Here is a 19608-nt window from a genome sequence, read left to right on the forward strand (position 1 = left end):
ATTTATTTATATTCTTAATTTTTACATTTTTATTACATTAGACAATGGTGAATGATGCATTTCTTATTTACTATGATTATTATATGTTTACCTGGGATTTGTCAAGCTGTTTTTGGATGGAAATTCAAATTCAGTTAAAAATGCACAAAAACTGCATTTCAAATTATTTGTTAACTAAAACTGTCTTACATTTGCTGTGTAAAGAAGGGGAAAGTTCATATTTTATAGTAAAAGTGATGAATTAATTCTTGTTTATCAGTAGTTAGTGAATTAAGCTGATTTTTTTTTTTTTCTGGTCTCCATGTCCTTCAAGATTTTAGAACTAGTAGATCTTATCCTCTCACGCTTAGTTCTTATACTTTAAATTGGAAGAGGAAAACAAACTTCCCTGCTTTGTTTTCAACTCCCATTGGTTTCTTAACTTTGAATGAACTGGTCATTGAACTGAACTAGTTGAATAAAATGAAGTGAAGAAAACATTCTCTGCACCTGCAGAAGAGGCTACTGCTGTAAAAAGCTGTTCCAACAAACTCTAATTCCAGGTGCTTAACCAGTAAGTACCATTTTAGTGGTTTAACTGTCTTTAAAACTTGGCAGCAAAGGTAAACTGCTTAACTTTTTTTTTTATTTTAAATCTAGGTCTTAACATAGGTTGTTATAATTTCAAATGGGTTTATTTTTAAATTTTGGTTTTTTTTAATTCAGATTTTTATCCATCCCGCTACCCAGCATGAATAAGGGTATCTGAATCTAACCTTACTGAGTGAACAGGGTTCACCTCCTTATGTCTGTTTCGGAACTATTTGAAATCTTTGTATTACTATGTCTAGGGGTAATGGGGAAGGCATAATACCTATAGACACTTTTTAGCAGAACATAATGCAAATAAGTCATTGAATTAAAAAATTAACTACATTGTAAGAAAAGTTGTCTCACTGAAAAAAGTTTAAAATGGAAAAAAAAATCTCATAATTTAAATCCATTTAGTCACAAACTTCAATGATGTTAGAATATTTTTTGAAAAAACAGAATAGATTAGACAGTAGACATTCCTGTCTGAGAGCAGTATGGTTCAGAAATCCTGGCTAGGCATAAAGGAGTTATTTATGTTCTGAAACAGAGCAGACAGAAATGTTAGCATTGGCTTATATAAACCTGCTATATATATATTTTATTTACATTTCATTACATTTACATTTCAACTCCAGCCTTCAGTTGGATGATGAGAAATCTAGTTCTGCTGCATTTCTCCCCCTATTCCACCTCAAGGGGAAAAGAAGTCCATAGTAATAGTTTTTAAATGAAATTAGGGACAATCAGCATGTAAAATATGACAAAACAGTGTAGTGTTTTCAATTCGTATGATGACATAATTTCAGGTCATTAACAAAAGGGGACAATTCAGCTATTTTTAAACTAAAACTGATTTCCACAGTGCACACTTACATAATTGTTTTGTGTGTTTATTAATTATGTGTATTAATTAGCAAAGGTATATGCACAGGTTCTGTCACTTTACTCAGGTTGAATAGTACCTTACTTTATAAGCCCCACTGAAATTAATGGGACCACTTGTGGAGTAAAGTACTAATCAGCATGATTAAAGGAATCAGAATCTCTTCCTTACTGGATAATACATATCTATTAATATAAGCATTATCTAGTGCCTTATTAAGCATATTATCTAATGTCCTACTAGGCACAAATGCAGAGTCTAACCCTTCAGGAATTGTGGACTTCTACAGGATAGTGTCTTCATCTAATCGTGATTACCCCAATCTTAAATCTGAAGAGAAAATTCCCTCCATCTCTCATTGATACCTTACTCCTGGCTTCCTATAATATGTACCCCACTAGTTATATAAAAAAAAAATTGAAGGCATCCTCCTCTATAAACATATACAAAAGATAGCTCATATAGATGAGGCATACATTTCAGATTCTCTTAACCTATTATGCTGTCCAATACTATACACAGAAAGATTCCAAGATGTTTTTTTACTAATTACTAGACGTGTTTTTTTTCTACTCCCTTTGGCCAAATTCAGAGCTAATAGAACTGCACCAGCTTGGTTTTATGCCCTTGATAATATTACAGAACAATTATATGGACTCTGCACTGTTCATCTCTAGGTGATCCAAGAGGTCCCTTCCCAACCATACCATCTATGATTCCATCAATATCACATGATCCTTCTCTTCTAGGACCAAAGTAGGGAAGTCAAAACAGGCCAATGGATAGGGATCTTCCAAATAAAAGGGGCTTCTTACCAGAACTAGTGCAAGATCTTCTATATGTCCTTTTACACTACTGTGCATTAGAATCAACATGGTTAATTAACCAGTCTTAAAATACAGCTAAAAATTCAAGCGTTGCCTTACCCTAAATAAGTCTTTGGTTTGTACCTTAACAAATTTTAAACCAATATGTTGCCCCGAGTGAGAACAATTGCAGACACAGACATGCCAAAGATACAACATGTGCCTCAAATAGAGTATTGGGGCCATGTTATAAGAAGAATCTAAAGCTTCAGTGCCTGGTGTTAGAAGATATACCATCATATTCTAGCTGAGAGATGGATTAACTTTGACTATCCAAAAATAGCTTCTGTGGCTGTGTAAAGTGAGTTTTGACTTTGGAGAATCTGGATTAGTGTTTCACAGGAGGGAGACATAGTCTACACTAGGACTTTAGGTCGAATTTAGCAGCATTAAATCGATGTAAACCTGCACCCGTCCACACGATGAAGCCCTTTATTTCGACTTCAAGGGCTCTTAAAATCGATTTCCTTACTCCACCCCTGACAAGTGGATTAGCGCTTAAATCGGCCTTGCCGGCTCGAATTTGGGGTACTGTGGACACAATTCGATGGTATTGGTCTCCGGGAGCTATCCCAGAGTGCTCCATTGTGACCGCTCTGGACAGCACTCTCAACTCAGATGCACTGGCCAGGTAGACAGGAAAAGAACCGCGAACTTTTGAATCTCATTTCCTGTTTGGCCAGCGTGGCAAGCTGCAGGTGACCATGCAGAGCTCATCAGCAGAGGTGACCATGATGGAGTCCCAGAATCGCAAAAGAGCTCCAGCATGGACCGAACGGGAGGTACGGGATCTGATCGCTGTATGGGGAGAGGAATCCGTGCTATCAGAACTCCGTTCCAGTTTTCGAAATGCCAAAACCTTTGTCAAAATCTCCCAGGGCATGAAGGACAGAGGCCATAACAGGGACCCGAAGCAGTGCCGCATGAAACTGAAGGAGCTGAGGCAAGCCTACCAGAAAACCAGAGAGGCGAACGGCCGCTCCGGGTCAGAGCCCCAAACATGCCGCTTCTATGATGAGCTGCATGCCATTTTAGGGGGTTCAGCCACCACTACCCCAGCCATGTTGTTTGACTCCTTCAATGGAGATGGAGGCAATACGGAAGCAGGTTTTGGGGACGAAGAAGATAGCTCACAGCAAGCAAGCGGAGAAACCGGTTTTCCCGACAGCCAGGAACTGTTTCTCACCCTGGACCTGGAGCCAGTACCCCCCGAACCCACCCAAGGCTGCCTCCTGGATCCAGCAGGCAGAGAAGGGACCTCCGGTGAGTGTACCTTTGAAAATACTATACATGGTTTAAAAGCAAGCATGTGAAAGGATTACTTTGCCCTGGCATTCGCGGCTCTCCTGGATATACTCCCAAAGCCTTTGCAAAAGGTTTCTGGGGAGGGCAGACTTATTGCGTCCTTCATGGTAGGACACTTTACCACTCCAGGCCAGTAACACGTACTCGGGAATCATTGTACAACAAAGCATTGCAGTGTATGTTTGCTGGCGTTCAAACAACATCCGTTCTTTATCTCTCTGTGTTATCCTCAGGAGAGTGAGATATAATCCATGGTCACCTGGTTGAAATAGGGTGCTTTTCTTCAGGGGACACTCAGAGGAGCCCATTCCTGCTGGGCTGTTTGCCTGCGGCTGAACAGAAATGTTCCCCGCTGTTAGCCACAGGGAGGGGGGAGGGTTGAGGGGGTAGCCACGCGGTGGGGGGGGGGCAAAATGCGACCTTGTAACGAAAGCACATGTGCTATGTATGTAATGTTAACAGCAAGGTTTACCCTGAAAGAGTGTAGCCAGTGTTTTATAAAATGTGTCTTTTTAAATACCGCTGTCCCTTTTTTTCTTTCTAATCTTCACTAGCCTCTGGGAAGGAGAAGATCCTGTGATCATTGAAACACATGCAGCTGGTGGAGGAAAAAAAAAAACGCACTCGAGATGAAATGTTCTCCGAGCTCATGCTGTCCTCCCACACTGACAGAGCACAGACGAATGCGTGGAGGCAAATAATGTCAGAGTGCAGGAAAGCACAAAATGACCGGGAGGAGAGGTGGCGGGCTGAAGAGAGGGCTGAAGCTCGAATGTGGCGGCAGCGTGATGAGAGGAGGCAGGATTCAATGCTGAGGCTGCTGGAGGACCAAACCAGTATGCTCCAGTGTATGGCTGAGCTGCAGCAAAGGCAGTTGGAGCACAGACTACCACTACAGCCCCTGTGTAACCAACCGCCCTCCTCCCCAAGTTCCATAGCCTCCACACCCAGACGCCCAAGAACGCGGTGGGGGGGCCACCGGCCAACCAGCCACTCCGCCACAGAGGATTGCTCAAAAAAAAGAAGGCGGTCATTCAATAAATTTTAAAGTTGTAAACTTTTAAAGTGCTGTGTGGCATTTTCCTTCCCTCCTCCACCACCCCTCCTGGGCTACCTTGGTAGTCATCCCCCTATTTGGGTGATGAATGAATAAAGAATGCATGAATGTGAAGCAACAATGACTTTATTGCCTCTGCAAGCGGTGATCGAAGGGAGGAGGAGAGGGTGGTTAGCTTACAGGGAAGTAGAGTGAACCAAGGGGCAGGGGGTTTCATCAAGGAGAAACAAACAGAACTTTCACACCGTAGCCTGGCCAGTCATGAAACTGGTTTTCAAAGCTTCTCTGATGCGTACCGCGCCCTCCTGTGCTCTTCTAACCGCCCTGGTGTCTGGCTGCGCGTAACCAGCAGCCAGGCGATTTGCCTCAACCTCCCACCCCGCCATAAACGTCTCCCCCTTACTCTCACAGATATTGTGGAGCACACAGCAAGCAGTAATAACAGTGGGAATATTGGTTTCGCTGAGGTCTAAGCGAGTCAGTAAACTGCGCCAGCACGCCTTTAAACGTCCAAATGCACATTCTACCACCATTCTGCACTTGCTCAGCCTGTAGTTGAACAGCTCCTGACTACTGTCCAGGCTGCCTGTGTACGGCTTCATGAGCCATGGCATTAAGGGGTAGGCTGGGTCCCCAAGGATACATATAGGCATTTCAACATCCCCAACAGTTATTTTCTGGTCTGGGAATAAAGTCCCTTCTTGCAGCTTTTGAAACAGACCAGAGTTCCTGAAGATGCGAGCGTCATGTACCTTTCCCGGCCATCCCACGTTGATGTTGGTGAAACGTCCCTTGTGATCCACCAGAGCTTGCAGCACTATTGAAAAGTACGCCTTGCGGTTTATGTACTCGCCGGCTTGGTGCTCCGGTGCCAAGATAGGGATATGGGTTCCGTCTATGGCCCCACCACAGTTAGGGAATCCCATTGCAGCAAGGCCATCCACTATGACCTGCACATTTCCCAGGGTCACTACCCTTGATATCAGCAGATCTTTGATTGCGTGGGCTACTTGCATCACAGCAGCCCCAACAGTAGATTTGCCCACTCCAAATTGATTCCCAGCTGACCGGTAGCTGTCTGGTGTTGCAAGCTTCCACAGGGCTATCGCCACTCGCTTCTCAACTGTGAGGGCTGCTCTCATCTTGGTATTCATGCGCTTCAGGGCAGGGGAAAGCAAGTCACAAAGTTCCATGAAAGTGCCCTTACGCATGCGAAAGTTTCGCAGCCACTGGGAATCGTCCCAGACCCGCAACACTATGCGGTCCCACCAGTCTGTGCTTGTTTCCCGAGCCCAGAATCGGCGTTCCACAGCATGAACCTGCCCCATTAGCACCATGATGCATACATTGCCAGGGCCCATGCTTTCAGAGAAATCTGTGTCCATGTCCTGATCACTCACGTGACCGCGCTGACGTCGCCTCCTCGCCCGGTATCGCTTTGCCAGGTTCTGGTGCTGCATATACTGCTGGATAATGCATGTGGTGTTTAATGTGCTCCTAATTGCCGAAGTGAACTGAGCGGACTCCATGCTTGCCTTGGTATGGCGTCCGCACAGAAAAAAGGCGCGGAATGATTGTCTGCCGTTGCTCTGACGGAGGGAGGGGTGACTGACGACACGGCTTACAGGGTTGGCTTCAGGGAGCTAAAATCAACAAAGGGGGTGGCTTTACATCAAGGAGTATTTCAGGCAGGACTTCACGGAGGGTTCCAATAAGAAATGGTGCACCTAAGTTATTGTTCTTATTGGAACAAGGAGGTTAGCTTGGCCTCTGATTGATACATGGCTAGATTTACCTCGCTGCACCTTCTCTGTGAGTGACTGCAGTGTGACCTAGAGGAATGAGTCCCCTAGACAGGGGAGGAGGCAAATGAGTACAAAAGAAATCTGGTCTATTTCTTGTTTTGATCCACTCCATCTATCTTTTACATCTTTGGCTGGCAGCAGACAGTGCAGAAGGACTGCATGCCATCCACATCTCATGGCTGCTCGGCAGAAGACGGTACAATAGGACTGCTAGCAATCCATATTGCCTGCCTGCCTGTTCACCATAAGACGGTTCAATAGGACTGACTGCCGGACTTAAGAGAATGACCTGGTCAAGTCACTAAAAATTTAGTCCCTGCGCCTATGTCTGCCCAGGCGCTCCTGATCGACCTCACACAGGCGACCAGGAGCACCTCGGACATGACGAGGACAGCTACCAGTCGTACTGTACCGTCTGCTGCCACAAGGCAATGGGTTGCTGCTACTGTGTAGCAATGCCGTACCGCGTCTGCCAGCACTCAGGAGACATATGGTGTCAGTGAGCTGAGGGGGCTCCAGGCTTGCGGTGGTATGGCGTCTGCACAGGTAACTCAGGAAAAAAGGCGCGAAACGATTGTCTGCCCTTGCCTTCACGGAGGGAGGGAGGGAACGGGGGCCTGACAAAATGTACCCAGAACCACCCGCGACAATGTTTTAGCCCCATCAGGCAATGGGATCTCAACCCAGAATTCCAATGGGCAGTGGAGACTGCGGGAACTGTGGGATAGCTACCCACAGTGCAACGCTCCGGAAGTCGACTCTAGCCTCGGTACTGTGGAAGCACTCCGCCGAGTTAATGCACTTCTGTGGGGACACACACTCGAATATATAAAACCGATTTCTAAAAAACCGACTTCTATAAATTCGACCTTATTCCGTAGTGTAGACATACCCTTGGATGACCACAATTACTTTTTATACGTTTGATAGTGCCTTCAAGTTGTATCTGCCAACTAATTAGCAAGTAACTATGGGAGGAAGGGGGTTAGTCATTTTCACATGCATTAGTACATGCAGAAGGAGAGTATAGATGCTTAGCTCTATCTGTTGAGAAAAGCCTCCTCACTTCCCTTGGGTATCCAAGGGCAGACCTAGCTGAAGACTTAAAGGCGCTATTGTCTTATTTAGTTCATGGAGGCAATAGTTACCCTTGAGGACCCAGCCTACCCCTTGCTCCCATGGCTCATGAAGCCATACACAGGCAGCCTGGACAGTAGTAAGGAGCAGTTCAGCTATAGGCTGGGCAAGTGCAGAATGGTGGTAGAATGTGCCTTTGAACGTTTAAAAGCTTGCTGGCACTGTTTGACTAGGTCAGACCTCAGCACAACCAACATTCCCATTGTTGTTGCTGCTTGCTGTGTGCTCCATAATATCTGTGAGAGTAAGGGGGAGATGTTTATGACGGGGTGGGAGGTTGAGGCAAATCACCTGGTATCCAATTTTGAGCAGCTAGACACCAGGGTGATTAGAAGAGCACAGCAAGGTGCACTGTGCATCAGAGAGGCTTTGAAAACCAGTTTCGTGACTGGCCAGGCTTCGGTGTGACAGTTGTGTGTGTTTCTCCTTGATGCAAACTCGCCCCCTTTGTTGATTTTAATTCCCTGTAAGCCAACCACCTTCTCCCCTTCTAAATAAAGTAACTATTGTTTTGAAACCATGCATTCTTTCTCCCAATTAAAAAAAAAAAAAAGATAGCGGACAAGGTAGCCCGGATGGGGTGGGGGAGAAGGGAAGGACAAGGCCCCATTGTTTATTGTAGCCACACTAAAAATCAAACTGTTTGAATGACAGCCTTCTGTTGCTTAGGCCATCCTCTGGAGTGGTTGGGTGCCCGGAGCGTCCCCCGCCCCCGCATTCTTGGGCGTCTGGGTGAGTAGGCGGTTATACAGTGGATGCAGCGGGGGGGGTCTGTGCTCTTGTTGGCTTTCCTGCAGCTCCAACAGATGCTTCATCATGTCCGTTTGCTCCCCCATTAGCTTCAGCATCATGTCCTGCCTCCACTCTTCGCGCTCACTTAATTCTTTCCTGGCATCTGCCACTGAATGCCTCCATGCATTTAAGCTGTGCCCTATCAGTGCAGGAGGACTGCATGAGCTCGGAAAACATATTATCGTGAGTGCATTTTTTTTTTTTTTGCCTTCTAATCTGCGATAACCTCAGGGACGGAGATGATAGGGGTAGCGTAGAAACATTTGCACCTGGGGGGAGATAAAAAGGGAGAGTAAAACTGGGTTGGCTTCTTATGCCTTCATAACATGTGGGAACGTTTTCAGACTGCAGCACCCCACTTTCCCCGAACAAGCAATGGGTTGGGTTTCACATTTAAAAGGAGGGGCTACAGTACTGGGGTAGATGTGCAGCACACACCTACCCCCAGGGCTGGCTCCAGGCACCAGCTTTCCAAGCAGTGCTTGGGGCGGCAATCAGAATGGGGCAGCAGTCCATGTCCCGCAGCGGCAATTCGGTGGCAGCTCCACCGCTCTTCCCACTGCAGCGGCTTTTGTGTGGCAGCTCCGCTGCTCTTCTGGGGGCGGTGGCAATTTGGCGGCAGCTCTGCCGCTATTGTGGTGGTGGCAATTTGGCGCCGACTGCTTGGGGTGGCAAAATTGGTAGAGCTGCCCCTACCTACCCCCACCCCACCACGTGGCTATTCTCTGAGATGATCCTTTCACCCCTCCCCTCCGCCACATGGCTATTCTCTGGGATGATCCCTTTTAGCCAAGCACAAACAGACCAGCATGAACGGGGTCCTTTTACTGTTCCCTTACAAAAATTCCCCTATTTCAACCAGGTGACCATGAACACTACTGTTTTTAAACCCTGTACTGTAGTTCCAAATGTGCACTCAACAGAGGTGCCTTCTCCGGCTTCAGAGTCGGGGATCCCACCTTGGGAGGGTATTGGCTCCAGGCTGATAAAAAGGTCCTGGCTGCCAGGGAGAACGGATTCACCACTTGCCTGCTGCGCATTCTCCTCCTCTTCCTCTTCCTCATTCACAAAATCTTCCTCCATGCGGCATGAGACTCCCCCTCGCAGGTGTCTGCAGACAGTGGTGGGATAGTGGTAGGGTTCCCCCGCCCCCCTCCCCGAATGGCATGCAGCTGATCATAGAAGCGACACGTATGGGGCTTTGACCCGGAGCGACCATTTGCCTCCTTTGTCTTTTGGTAGGCTTGCCTGAGCTCCTTCACTTTCACGCAGCACTGCTGTGTGTCCCTGTTGTAGCCTCTCTCCACCATGCCCTGTGAGATTTTGGCAAATATATTTGCATTTCTTCCTTTGGATCGGAGTTCTGCCTGCATGGATTCTTCTCCCCATACAGCAATCAGATCCAGTGTCTCCCTTCTGGTCCATGCTGGAGCTCGTTTGCGATTCTGGGACTGCATGGTCACCTGTGCTGCTGAGCTCGTCACGCTGACCAAACAGGAAATGAAATTCAAAAGTTCCTGAGGCTTTTCCTGTGTACCTGGCTAGTGCATCGGAGTCGAAAGTGCTGTCCAGAGCGGTCACAATGGAACACTCTGGGATAGCTCCCGGAGGCCAATACCGTCGATTTGCGTCCACACTATCCCAAATTTGACCCAGCAAGGTCGATTTTAGCACTACTCTCCTTGTTAGGGAGAAGTACAGAAGATGATTTGAAGAGCCGTTTTGGTCGACAAAACGGGGTTGGTTGTGTGGACGTGGTCATTTTGAATTCAACCTAACCCCGTAGTGTAGACCAGGCCTTAGAGGCAATTAAGGCAACTTCGTAGATGATCTCATTCAATAATGAGATGTTGACTCCCACCTCTAATCAGCTAATGATGGTCGCCTCCATCGACCACTTGTTAAATTTTCAAACAAGTATCTTTGTGTTTTTTCCCATGCTTGAGAAGAGCTCCATAAACAAAACTAATGCATTTTCTTCCTTCAAATCGCTCATTAAAAAAAACTCCTTCTCCATTATGCCTACAAAAAATTTGATAATAGTTATTCTGCTGGTGTGCAGAGATCTCAGACTACCATGCTGACCAAGATTGTCTCATTGCTCCTTCCCTCATCTGCCTGTGTCCATCTGTTTTCTTTTGTCTTATACTTGGATTGTAAGCTCTTTATTGTCTTATTGACCAGTGTTTCGTACAGGGGCTAGCGCAATGAGGATCTGGTACATGACAGGGCACTGTGGTAATACAAGCATAACTAATAATAATAATTATTAATAATCAGTTTCTTCCAGGTGTCCTAACTCACCCATTGTCTGCCAGTCCTGCTCACTTTGTGGACTCTGACTGCAGGCTCTAGGCCTCCTAGAGAAACAAGGTTTGTGGAAGATTTGTGTGGCTACAGCTTGGGTCTCCCCAAGAAGAACTCAAAGAGTGAATGATGACAAATAGACCTGAAAAGAGAATGGTCAGCTCAGACCTCAAATGGATGTCTCTTCTGTCTTCAACAGACTGTGTCTTGACCCTGGAGATAATGAAAGAAGGGATAAAGGATTTATCCCCTCTTCTTTTTTTTTTTTTTTTTGGTTGTCCTTTCCCACTTCACAGTTTAATGACTAGTTAGTTAAAGAAGGGGAGAGAGAGAGAGGCCTCTTTTCACTAGACTGCTAGCAGTGTTTAAAAAAAGAAAAGGAGTACTTGTGGCACCTTAGAGACTAACAAAAATTTGAGCATAAGCATCCAATGAAGTGAACTGTAGCTCACGAAAGCTTATGCTCAAATAAATTTGTTAGTCTCTAAGGTGCCACAAGTACTCCTTTTCTTTTTGCGAATACAGACCAACACGGCTGCTACTCTGAAACCTAGCAGTGTTTAAGTATCTTATTTAGATGTTCCCAGCTCTCACATAGTACAAGAGGATGGCTCTGCAGAATTCTATGAGACTTGCCTCCTCTTATTAAGATCCAGTTCATGGTTGAATGGCAAAGGGATTTAAGTCAAATTAGATATAAGGTACTGGAAAGGATTATGATGAAGGGTAGGAAATGTCTATTTATCTAATAAGGATTTATGCAAAGCTCATCACTGTGGTATCTCACTATCTCGTTTCCATTTCATTGTCCTTTGAGAAACCTCACTACAAAACAGTTAATGGGAACATCTGACATGCACTCAGGCTGAAGCATGCAAATCCCAGTATTTCTCATTCAGAGCGGAGAAAGTGCACGCAGAGGGTGGACTCTCCTCCATTCCTTCTGGACTTGTCCCCAAATTGTTGACTATATTGTTTGTTTATTGGAATTGTACTGGGTGCTGAGATGCTAATGAACTTTGCAAAGGGTTCCTTGTTCTAAACTCTCTTGTCAGATGAGCATACCTTCATTCTGAGGAGATAAGGTGGCAGGGCCCACTGCCTAGGGGTGTTCCCTTCTTCTGCAGCCCAGCTTTTCTTCCTAGCCTTCTAGTCCGGCTAAGATCCCAGAGTTTATTCTCCCCCCACCCCAGGCTCACTTCTCACTTCCTTTCTATTCCCAGAGAGTCACTATAGACACTCTTTCTGCTACAAACTTCTTCTCCCCATACTAATCAGCCTGCTCCTGCCAGAGCTGGGCTTTATGGTCAGTTAAGCCTGACTCCCTTTCCAGGTGCAGCATGGTACCTTTAAATGGCCTCTCAGGTCCACATTAGCACATTGGGTACACACGCCATCATGGGTGATAAGTGAAAAGTAGCATTAGCAATTGGTTAGTGTGTAGCTAGGGGACTGCATCTCTCGTCTGGCTGGCACTTTGTAACAACAATCAACATAATAAATAGAAGAGCTTTAGAGGTGGTCAGAAAGATCATAGTCATCCTTGCCCTTTTGAACTGAGCTCATGCATACCTCCACCCCGGGCTGTAGCGTGAGGCCAGAGCATCTCCAGTCTTGGGGCCACAGTGGAGGGCGGGGCAGAAAGGAGCCAAAGGGGTTGCAGTGCTGCAGTGTGGGGAATAGGGGCAGGCCCCAGGGAAGGGGCAGAAAGGGGTGGGTCTGAGTGGGGCTGCAGGTGGAAGGGGTGGAGCCTCAGGCAAAAGGGCCCCTCTGCCCCTACTTGCTCTGGTCTAGGACACGAGGAAACCTTAATCTGCCTCTGGCAGAGAACTAGAGACAGGTTCTAAATTGAAGAATTGAGATGGTTTCATTTGCTCAATTTTTAACTAAAGATTTAATTTACTTTTGCTACCCCATAATAAATATGCACCACAAAGGAGTGCTAGTAAGAAAATACTTTATTTCTGTCCCAGTAACATGACATGACACAGGATAAAAAAAGGCTAGCATCCCTGTGCATCAAAGGGAACACTGAGGCAGACTCATGACATGTCACAATCTTGTTCAAATAGCAAGGCATTCTGAGACTGTGTTTTAGAAGGACTCAAGAGATGTATAGGCTGGAGAGTAATGCTTGCTGGGAAAGTGGACAGCTATAAAAGAGCTCTTCCATTTTTTCAGTATAAGAGAGAAGCTAGACCTGGTGTGGGTTTCTACACAGAAAAAGAAAGATGTGAGTACAGCAGTGGTAGTTGGGGCATCTCTCCAGGATGGGCCCTAGAAGGAGTCTGAGCTGTGACTAAAAAGTGTTGAAGCACATAGGAAAGAGAAATCCCAAGCAGGGGAGTTTGTTCATTTTTGGTGTGTTTAAGGGGTTTCGTTTGAAAATTTATTCCCCCCCCCCCCGGTTGAAGAAGTGGCCCTATGCATTGAAACAGAGATTACATACCCTAGAGTGAAGAACTGCTACCTTCCAGGGCCCCAGCAGGGTTAGCACTTCCAGTAGACCAATGGAGGAAGTTCCCACTGTAGCCAGCAGGGGAGCTTGTCATAAACTGGCAGAGAGCCTAGGACCAGGTAGCTGAGGATCTGGACCGGTATTATTTGGTGGGAACCCTATATGTTTGTCACTTACTTTCTATACAGCAGCTACTGAGTTGAATTGAATCCTCGGAAGAAATTCAAGGTAAAGAAGGAACATGACCAAGAAGTGGCTTGTTTCCCTGGGCTCTGTGCCAGGGTGGCTGTTTGTTTTGGACCTTTGTTACTCTGGAATGGGTATAATTCAGTTTGGCCAGAGGTCTAAACTACCGTTACCAGAAAGGCAACTGAGGGGCAGCACCACCATCACTGGATGAGGCAGAAGATCTGAGACACTTGGCAGGGGTCAGCATCCATTACCCAAGAGGTTATTGTTCCAACTGAGAGCCTTTGAATTTTCCACAGCAACCTAGTAGTACTTCTAGTTGCTGAGATGGATGAAGCTGGCGTGGGGCAGTGTAGTTACTCCTAGGCTCAAGTCCACTATTCACCAAGTGTTTTGAAATCTTTCTATCAACTATTATGAAAAATCTAGTCCAGAAAGGTAGTTATGTCAAATTCTTATCCTGCCTGCTTACATGAGATCCCTATATGAAATAATGACAGGTTTCAGAGTAGCAACCGTGTTAGTCTGTATTCGCAAAAAGAACAGGAGTACCTGTGGCACCTTAGAGACTAACAAATTTATAAGAGCATAAGCTTTCGTGGGCTATGCTGTAATAAATTTGTTAGTCTCTAAGGTGCCACAAGTACTCCTGTTCTTTTTTATATGAAATAAGTTAGTGATCTCTACCTTGTTCCTAATGGGCACACATCAAGAGATGACACACATCCCTGTCACAACTGGTACTAATTTGGCAATATCTGTAGACAGGACAAATATGGAAACCTCTTACACACCACCATTATTATTTGTATTACAGTAGTGCCTACATTGTACTAGGCACTGTAAACACAGTGAAAGAGTCCCGGTCAGGAAGAGCTTACAATCTAAATTGACAAGATGGACAAAAAGAGGGAGAGAAACAAAGGCACAGAGGTGAAGAGACTTGCCCAAGGTCACACCGCTGGTCAGTGGTAGAGCTGGAAATAGAACCACAGTCTCTTGAGTCCCAGTACAAAGCTTGAGAAGCACTGGTCTAGGGCAATCTGATGTGGGGGACTGGCAATTTTTTTTTCCAATGTGCACGCAGACTGGCAGCCAATGGCTCGCGGACTGGCACCAGTCCGCGGACCACCACTTTGAGTAGCTCTGTTCTAGACCACACTTTCTCTCATACTACACTCTGAGGCCTAGATGGTTCCTTCAGGTCAAAACTGATGCATATTGTCTCAGTAAAGGTGTCAAGGTTCCTTCCCCACTCTGAACGCTAGGTCTAGATGTGGGGACCTGCATGAAAACCTCCTAAGCTTACTTTTACCAGCTTAGGTTAAAACTTCCCCAAGGTACAAATTATTTTACCCTTTGCCCTTGGATTTCCACTGCCACCACCAAACTTTATCTGGGTTCCTGAAAAAACGGAGTTTGGACATGTCTTTCCCCCACAAAATCCTCCCAACCCTTGCACCCCACTTCCTGGGGAAGGTTTGGTAAAAATCCTCACCAATTTGCATAGGTGACCACAGACCCAAACCCTTGGATATTAGAAAATGAAAAAGCATTGTTTCCTTACAAGAAGACTTTTAATAGAAGTAAAAAAAAAAAAAAAAAAAATCACCTCTGTAAAATCAGGATGGTGAATACCTTACAGGGTAATTAGATTCAAAACATAGAGAATCCCTCTAGGCAAAACCTTAAGTTACAAAAAAGACACACAGACAGGAATATTCATTCTATTCAGCACTGCTGTTTTCTCAGCCATTTAAAGAAATCAGAATCTAACACATACCTAGCTAGTTTACTTACTAAGTTCTAAGACTCCATTCCTTTTCTGTCTCTGGCAAAAGCATCACACAGACAGACCCTTTGTTTTTCTCCCTCCTCCCAGCTTTTGAAAGTATCTTGTCTCCTCATTGGTCATTTTGGTCAGGTGCTAGCGAGGTTACCTTTAGCTTCTTAACCCTTTACAGGTGAGAAGATTTTTTCTCTGGCCAGGAGGGATTTTAAAGGGGTTTACCCTTCCCTTTATATTTATGACAAAGGGGAACCTGGCACAGCTATGATCCATGTTGCAATTGTTCTAATCTACAGTAGATTCTGTTTTCAGTGGCTGTCAGTCTGGGTCCTTTCAACACCACCACATTCACTTACTAAAAAAAGAAAAGCAAATACAAACTATATATACATTAGTGCATATCTTTCACTTCGTAGTATATTGTTTCTTGTTCTAACCATTATTTGCTTGGTAACTCTCTTTTCTTTAGCATCTCAGGTTGTATGTTGGCTAATTTTAGTCTCCTTTTTTCACTGTTACATATCTTTACTTCTTTCCAGGATTTTTTTGGTTTAACGATTCTCCATCCCATGTAGTAATTCCATTTCTTCATAAGTAGAAAGCAGACTAGATGGGCTTCAACAGCAATCAAATTATCCTCTTCTAAACTAACTGCAATGCACCTATAATTTACAATAGAAACGAAAGGTTTAGTATACCAAAGGTCATGGTAATTGAAGCTGATTCCATTAGACAGTGTGGGTATGTAATTGTTCCCAGTGTAAAAATCCATGTGTAAATCATAGGGCTAGAAAAGACCACAAGGGTCATCTAGCCTAACCTGACGATAATGCATTTATAAAACTGGGCCACAGGAAATAATCACTTTTCCATTAATTGTGGGTCACCTGCTAATGTTAGCTTAATTGGGGTCATAAACTGACACTGCCAATAAATAAATGTCATGTGCTTTTATTAAAACAACTCATTAAGGGACAGACTTAGTGCCCCTTACTCACTTAGTAGAAACTTTATACCATGGGTGTCCTGCAAGGAAGGGTGGAGAAATCTGGTTCCATTTGGCTTGCATCTTTTTTCCCCCTATGAGTAAAATACTTTGGAATTAAGAAATTTAGGGTCATGTGCTCATTGAAGGTTCAGATGAATGAAAATAAAGCTACTGTTATGATGACATATTATAGTTATATGAATTCAGATGGGTATGCTTGTTTATCTTTGGGGGAGCTGGGGGTTGCAAATGCACCTCCATATTGACACCCTGCACACTAATGTAATTATCTTTGTACAAAATATGCCTTGTGAGGTATCATTTGAAAACTAAACTCACTGGTCAATAATATCATGGTGAAATCTGTGCAGCATGAACATAAGCTGAAATGACTGAAGTACGTTTACCAAACAAGTCTGGGGAGAGGGTAAACCTGTTTCTCAAAGTCAAAGAAAAAGCTAACACCTCTAGCCAGGTGTCAAAGTTGATTGGCAATTGACTGGTCAAGTGGCTGAACTTTGAAATGTACCTGCTTCCTTCCATTGCCAATCTCCATTTTAGCAAACAACAACATGGAACCTCTTTCACCATGGGACTCCATGTCTCCATCCTCACAGCTGGAAGGAACTTTATCTAAGGGGAACCCTCAGGAAAATGCATTTTAAAGGATGACTGGACCTTAAAAGTGATGGGCAAAACACACCCCAGATATTCTCTCTCTCTCTTACCTAAGACAATGGAAGCAGCCATTTTACTTTGGGAGAGAGCCTGACCTGAGAAGCTGGTCAACCATGTTGCTGAGAACATATGGTAAGAATTTTACCTTGAACCAAGTCTAGTTTAAGTCAAGTCTTAAAACACTTTTTAATACTTATCTTCATTTCTCTTGTGTCCGTTCTGACTTTAATAACTTGTACTCACTTAAAATCTTTTAAATTTAATAAACTTGTTTTTATCCGTTAATCAAAACCAATCCAGTGCTGTGTTTAAACTGAATTGTTTGGTAACTCCAATTAAAGAATAAGCCTGGGGAAATTCTGCAGGACTGCGTGCCCATGGAGAAAACACCCCTCCCCCACAGAACGCCTGTGGTTCCCTGCAGAAAATGGCAGGGAAGCCATGCAGGGGTGGTGATGGGGGGGAGGGGATGACTATGTGTGCTGTTTTGGGGGGATTGGCCCCCCAATCAGAAGGAAGGCATGGGGGGGCATAGAGGGTTACCTGCCACTACCCCTCCTCATTTCTGCAAGTGCAGAGCTGCTCCACTGTAGGAGGCTGCATCTGGGCTCCAGCTGACTCTGCAGCTGAACGCCACCTCCTAGGTCGTAGTGCTAGTCGGGCTCCCCTTCTGCGTGCTGGAATCTGGGATGAAAGTAATAATAATTTCTTACTGGTCCACGGGGGCAGGGCTTTGGCCCCCAGAAGGGGTGGGGCCTTGAGCAGAAGGGGTGGGGCTGAAGGATCCGCCTCCTGCAGCCAGCCCATCCACGCTGCCTGGCTCCCACCACCTGAGGCTCCGGTGGTGATTTAAAAGGGCCCAGGGCTCTGGCCCCTGCCGTGGTAATGGCAGCGGTAGCCAAGAACCCTGGGCCCTTTTAAATCGCCGGCCCAGGGGCAGCTTCACTTTTGCCGCCCCCCCTCCCTCGCCGTCAGCAGCCCAGGGGGACTAAAGGGGCAATGACTTTAAAGTGCCATGGCAGCACTTTAATGTTGCTGCCCCTTCCCTCCGCCTCCGTGCCCCCCTGCATCGGTGGCCCTGCCGGTACAGACTCTACCGGCAGGGCCGCCGGCAGGGGAGGCAAAAGGGGCAGGGACATTAAGGCGCTGCCGCAGCAATGCTTTAATGTGGGCTGCTTGCGGGCCACTACTGGCTTCTCAGCGGTACGCCATACCGGCTCACTTTCACCCCTGGCTGGAATCCTCCCTGTTTTCTGTGCAACAGTGAGTGCCCGTGGTGGGGCTGAGTAAGGAGGGGGGAGAAGAGGCAGTGGGGGGGAGGGAACAGGGGATGGAATAGGACAGGGGAAGGGGGATGGTGCTTGGGGAAGAAAAGGGGATAGGGCAGTCGGGGGGGAAACAGGAGCCCAACATGGGGCATCCCCTGGGCAGCAGCTGGGGCTTTCTTCACTCTGTCAAGCCCCTATACCTGGACCCCCTGATGAGCCACACACACCCCACTTAGCTCCAACCAGCTGTACTTAGTCTCCCCACCCCATCAAGCCCCAATCCCCCAGCACCCAGATTCTCCTCCCCCCCCACACACACACCCTGCCAAGCTCCATCACCCTACACCTGGATCTCCCACACCCAATCTCCACCCCCCCGCTGAGCCCTATTGCCCCACAACTGTATCCCCCACTGAGGCCCCCCTCACCCAGATTGCCCCCTGCTGAGCCCCAGCTTCCTACACCCAGACCCCCACCAGCTGAGCCCCAACTACCTCAATACCCTGCAGAGTCCCATTGCCCTTGCACCCAGAACCCCTCTGTGCATCCAGATCTCCCACTGAGCCGCCTGTAACCAAATTGCCTCGCACAGAAACCTCTCACCCCACACCAAGCCCCTCCACACTTGGATCCTGCTGGGCTGAGCCTGCCCACCCACACCTCGTGCGCCTGGCCTGGCACAGAGGAGCAGGGCCCCAGGGTGCTTCTGGGGCAGGCCTGGCCCTTGCACTGTATAAGGGCTGGGTGCAGTCTCACTGCCATGTCCCTGTACCAGGGGAGGTGGGTGTTTCAGGGTGTACCTCAGTGCAGCCAGGGGCCTGTGCTCCCCACTGCCATTCTGAAGCCACATTTAATATTTTGCAAATTTTATTTGTCAAATAAAATATTGTGTGAATAATTTTTTTTGGTGTATAAGTTTTAATTTTTTGGCACAGAATTCCCTCTGGAATAAAAGTAGCAAATTTTTGTACATGGACCCCTTTGAAGGGCAAAGGACCTATAAATGCTGAACTGTCCAGGAGAGCTCTCGACAGAACAGAACACATATTTTGGGGGGAAATCCAGGACTGGGAGTGTGTTGGGGTCACCCTGCAAGTGGTAACCAGGGATGGTGGAAGCCAGAGTGTGACTGGAGTGTTGGTGGCAGGCTGCAGCCATACACAGACACTTAGGGTCTGACCTGCTTGCTGTTTGTGAGCGGCGCAGGTTGGGAGCCGCAGCAGCAAAGCATTGTGAGGCACACAAGATTTCAGGCCAGGTGATTCTTGAACAAGATTGTTACCAATGATAAAAGCCAGTCTCAAAGGTCCTTTGTTGCACTGGAGTACTAAAAGCAGCCATGCCAAGGCTGAGGCATAAAGAAAACATTCTAAAGGAAAGACTATTTAGTTTCTTCATGCATAAAATGAAGTTTTCGATCTGTGTTCCAAAAACTCTGAATCCCCTGTAGCAAAATGAATTTTTCACTGTTTGAAAAATAAGAGATTGTTATAGGAAACGAGAGTGGAGTTGG

Source organism: Chelonia mydas, chromosome 3 (genome assembly GCF_015237465.2).
Source record: "Chelonia mydas isolate rCheMyd1 chromosome 3, rCheMyd1.pri.v2, whole genome shotgun sequence".
Lineage (NCBI taxonomy): Eukaryota > Metazoa > Chordata > Testudines > Cheloniidae > Chelonia > Chelonia mydas.